Raw genomic sequence first — 5,981 nt, 5'->3', positions numbered from 1 at the left:
TGGTGCTGATTGGTAATGGCGGGAGACTTCTCTGATTGCTCACAGAAAAAAAAATAGTATGGTTGGCCCTGGCTAGTACAGCTTTGCTGATCATGGTGATACGTAAACCCGATCACCACGTTAAGGTATCCCACTCAGAGAGGGATCATATGAAAGTGAAAGATATTTATGAAATAAGCATATCACGTATGACCTGCAATATCTATAAGAGACTCAAAAGAATGTTTAATGGCAAACGAAGCTAGTCACAGTCAAACAGACATTCGGGACAACAAGCTTTGGAGGAAGAGTGAACAAACACAGCCACTTGGGACCGCTTTCTTCATAAGTTCCGAAGTCATTAAAGTTACTCAATTATCCTGTGTAATTTAGGTTTTCACTCTCTATATGCACATTATTAATAATAATGTTTTATAAATATGATACACCAGAAAGTCACCGCCTGGAGGAGGTTAACTAGTTCTTAGTATCGTTTGTGATAGAGCTTATGTTATTGCACGAGCATAAATTGTTAATATAACTTACTTGAATCACTCGCTTCAATAATATTTTTTTATGTAAGCTTCATTTTTTTTTTTCAATTTCAATACTGTTTATGTTTCATATAGATTTTTCTTAAATCTCAACTTGTTATCTAATCTCCAAGTGAAATAACAATAAATATTATCTTATTGAACATTAAAAAAAAAATCATATCTGTCTTTCATATAAAAGATGGTTTTGACCATTATTTTTTCAATGTTTTCTCTGCAACATTTAAGATATAAGACTCTAGCTGATTCTAAAACTGTTTTTAATATCTAATATCCAATTGAAATAACTATGAAAATTATGTTAACAAACATTTGGAAGAAGAAGATACATATACAAGATCGTTTTGACCATTAATTGTTTCAATGTCTCCTATGTAACAATTAGGATATAAGAGTTTTTTCTCGTTTTCAATTCCGTTTTTGTCTAATATAGCTTTCTTTTAAATATCACCTTAATACCTAATCTAATCATGTTAGTAACTAATCTCCAATTGAAATGAACAATAATCATATCAAACATTTGAAAGAAAAAAACATGTGTATTTAATATAACAGATCGCTGTGTCCATATTTTTTTCTCCCGAAATAAGGATAAATTTATCTTAGAAAACATATCAGTCTTTCGAATAAAAGATGAATTTCACCATTAATTTTTCCAATGTCTTCGTTACCTTCAGTATTTTAAAAAAATCATTATTTCTATCTTTCAAATAAAAGATAATTTTAACCCTATTTTTTTTCAATGTCTTCTCTGTAACAACCTGTCTTTTGCAAAAACCCAAAGGAAAAAATTATCTTTAACTTTGAAACCATCAATTCGAGGTCCCTTCTAGAAGCTCAACTTCTCGAGGCAAAGGTTGTTTACCTCTTACAAGATTTTGTTTTGAAGTAAAACTCGGGTCTTACATTTGTCCTTGTCGCTTCTGAGCTCAATTCACGTTTCTGCTAAGTTTATACTAATGGATGGAGAGAGAGAGAGAGAGAGAGAGAGAGAGAGAGAGAGAGAGAGAGAGAGAGAGAGAGAGAGAGAGAGAGAGAGAGAGGGTCACACTTATATGGATTGCTTATGATATATTTGAATGAACAATTATATATTTAACATACATATATATATATATATATATATATATATATATATATATATATATATGTATATACATACATATATATATATATATATATATATATATATATATATATGTATATATGAATATATATATATATATAGATATATATATATATATATATATATATATATATATATATATATATATATATGTATATATGAATATATATATATATATATATATATATATATATATATATGTATGTATATATGTATATATGAATATATATATATAGATATATATATATATATATATAATATATATATATATATATATATATATATATATATATATATATATATAAATATATATATATATATATATATATATAATATATATATATATATATATATATATATATATATATATATATATATATAAATATATATATATATATATATATATATATATATATATATTTATATTCATATATATTTATATATATGTATATATATATATATATATATACGTGTAGATATATATATATATATATATATATATATATATATATATGCATATGTATATATATGTATATATATAAAATATATATGTATATATATAATATATATATATATATATATATATATATATATATATATATATATATATATATATATATATATGTATATATATATATGTATATAAATGCTTACATTTATATATATATATATATATATATATATATATATATATATATATATATATATATATATATATATATATATATATATATATATATAAATGCTTACATTTAAATATGGTAAAATTGTAATTTAAGCCAGTGCCCTATCTTTATATCAAAGAAAATCTCTGTACGTAAAAATGGGTAAAGGTCGAATCAGACAACGTCCGGCTAATCTAAGTTAGAGCACAGAGTTATACTAACTTAATGAGGAAAGGTCGAATCAAACAACGTCCGGCTAACCTAAGTTAGAGCACAGAGTTATACTAACTTAATGAGGAAAGGCTGAATCAAACAACATCCGGCTATCCCAAATTAGACCACAGAGTTATACTAACTTAATAAGGAAAGGACGAATCAGACAACGTCCAGCTAACGTAAGTTAGAGCACAGAGTTATACTAACTTAATGGGAAAAGGTCAAATCAGTCAACATCCGGCTAACCTAAGTTAGAGCACAGAGTTATACTAACTTAATAAGGAAAGGTCGAATCAGAGAACGTCCGGCTAACCTAAGTTAGAGCACAGAGTTATACTAACTTAATGAGGAGAGGTCGAATCAGACGACGTCCGGCTAAAATAAGTTAGAGCACAGAGTTATACTAACTTAATGAGGAAAGGTCGAATCAGACAACATCCGGCTAACCTAAGTTAGAGCACAGAGTCATACTAACTTAATGGGAAAAGGTCGAATCAGACAACATCCGGCTAACCTAACTTAGAGCACAGAGTTATACTAACTTAATGAGAACAGGTCGAATCAGACAACATCCGGCTAACCAAATTTAGAGCACAGAGTTTTACTAACTTATTGAGGAAAGGTCGAATAAGACAACGTCCGACTAAAATAAGTTAGAGCACAGAGTCATACTAACTTAATGGGAAAAGGTTGAATCAGACAACATCCGGCTAACCTAAGTTAGAGCACAGAGTTATACTAACTTAATGAGGACAGGTCGAATCAGACAACGTCCGGCTAATCTAAGTTAGAGCACAGAGTTATACTAACTTAATGAGGAAAGGTCGAATCAGACAACGTCCGGCTAACCTAAGTTAGAGCACAGAGTTATACTAACTTAATGAGGAAAGGTCGAATCAAACAATATCCGGCTATCCTAAGTTAGAGCACCGTGTCATACTAACTTAATGGGAACAAGTCGAATCACACAACATCCAGCTAACCTAGGTTAGAGCACAGAGTTATACTAACTTAATGAGGCAAAGGTCGAATCAGACAACGTCCAGCTAACCTAAGTTAGAGCACAGAGTTATACTAACTTAATGAGGAAAGGTCAAATCAAACAACATCCGGCTATCCTAAGTTAGAGCACAGAGTTATACTAAATTAATAAGGAAAGGTCGAATCACAGAACGTTCGGCTAACCTAAGTTAGAGCACAGAGTCATACTGACTTAATGGGAAAAGGTCGAATCAGACAACGTCCGGCTAGCCTTAGTTAGAGCACAGAGTTATACAAACTTAATGAGGAAAGGTCGAATCAGACAACTTCCGGCTAACCTAAGTTAGAGCAGAGTCATACTAACTTAATGGGAAAAGGTCGAATCAGACAACGTCCGGCAAACCTAAGTTAGAGCACAGAGTTATACTAACTTAATGAGGAAAGGTCGAATCAGACAACGTCCGGCTAACTTAAGTTAGAGCACAGAGTTATACTAACTTAATGAGGAAAGGTCGAATCAAACAACATCCGGCTATCCTAAGTTAGAGCACAGAGTTATATTAACTTAATAAGGAAAAGTCGAATCAGACAACGTCCGGCTAACCTAATTTAGAGCACAGAGTTATACTAACTTAATGGGAAAAGGTCGAATCAGTCAACATCCGGCTAACCTAAGTTAGAGCACAGAGTTATACTAACTTAATGAGGAAAGGTCGAATCAGACAACGTCCGGCTAACCTAAGTTAGAGCAGAGAGTTATACTAACTTAATGAGGAAAGGTCGAATCAAACAACATCCGGCTATCCTAAGTTAGAGCACAGAGTTATACTAACTAAATAAGGAAAGGTCGAATAAGAGAACGTCCGGCTAACCTAAGTTAGAGCACAGAGTTATACTTACTTAATGAGGAAAGATCGAATCAAACAACATCCGGCTAACCTAAGCTAGAGCACAGAGTTATACTAACTAAATCAGGAAAGGTCGAATCAGACAACATCCGGCTAACCTAAGCTAGAGCACAGAGTTATACTAACTTAATCAGGAAAGGTCGAATCAGACAACGTCCGGCTAACCTAAGTTAGAGCACAGAGTTATACTAACTTAATGAGGAAAGGTCGAATCAGACAACATCCGGCTATCCTAAGTTAGAGCACAGAGTTATACTAATTTAATAAGGAAAGGTCGAATCAGAGAACGTCCGGCCAACCTAAGTTAGAGCAAAGAGTCATACTGACATAATGGGAAAAGGTTGAATCAGACAACATCCGGCTAACCTAAGTTAGAGCACAGAGTTATACTAACTTAATGAGGAAAGGTCGGATCAAACAACATCTGGCTATCCTAAGTTAGAGCACAGAGTTATACTAACTTAATGAGGAAAGGTCAACTCAGACAACGTCCAGCTAACCTAAGTTAGATCACAGAATCATACTAACTGAATGGGAAAAGGTCGAATCAGACAACATCCGGCTAACATAAGTTAGAGCACAGAGTTATACTAACTTAATGAGGAAAGGTCGAATCAGACAACGTCCAGCTAACCTAAGTTAGAGCACAGAGTCATACTAACTTAATGGGAAAAGGTTGAATCAGACAACATCCGGCTAACATAAGTTAGAGCACAGAGTTATACTAACTTAATGAGGAAAGGTTGAATCAGACAACGTCCAGCTAACCTAAGTTAGAGCACAGAGTTATACTAACTTAATGAGGAAAGGTCAACTCAGACAATGTCCGGCTAATCTAAGTTAGAGCACAGAGTTATACTAACTTAATGAGGAAAGGTCGAATCAGACAACGTCCGGCTAACCTAAGTTAGAGCACAGAGTTATACTAACTTAATGGGAAAAGGTCGAATCAGACAACATCCGGCTAACCTAAGCTAAAGCACAGAGGTATACTAACTTAATGAAGAAAGGTCGAATCAGACAACGTCCGGCTAACCTAACTTAGAACAGAGAGTTATAGTAACTTAATGAGGAAAGGTCGAACAAGACAACGTCCGGCTAACCTAAGTTAGAGCACAGAGTCATACTAACTTAATGGGAAAAGGTTGAATCAGACAACATCCAGCTAACCTAAGTTAGAGCACAGAGTTATACTAACTTGATGAGGAAAGGTCAAATCAGACAACGTCCGGCAAATCTAAGTTAGAGCACAGAGCTATACTAACTTAATGAGGAAAGGTCGAATCAGAAAACGTCTGGCTATTGTAAGTTAGATCACAGAGTTATACTAACTTAATGGGAAAAGGTCGAATCAGACATCATCCGGCTAACTTAAGTTAGAGCACAGAGTTATACTAACTTAATAAGGAAAGGTCGAATCAGAGAACGTCCGGCTAACCTAAGTTAGAGCACAGAGTTATACTAACTTAATGAGGAGAGGTCGAATCAGACAACGTCCGGCTAACCTAAGCTAGAGCACAGAATCATACGAACTTAATGGGAAAAGGTCGAA

This window comes from Palaemon carinicauda, chromosome 3 (assembly GCF_036898095.1).
Source record: "Palaemon carinicauda isolate YSFRI2023 chromosome 3, ASM3689809v2, whole genome shotgun sequence".
Classification (NCBI taxonomy): Eukaryota; Metazoa; Arthropoda; class Malacostraca; order Decapoda; family Palaemonidae; genus Palaemon; species Palaemon carinicauda.
The sequence above is the reverse complement of the archived record's forward strand: the minus strand, read 5'-3'. Positions refer to the sequence as shown.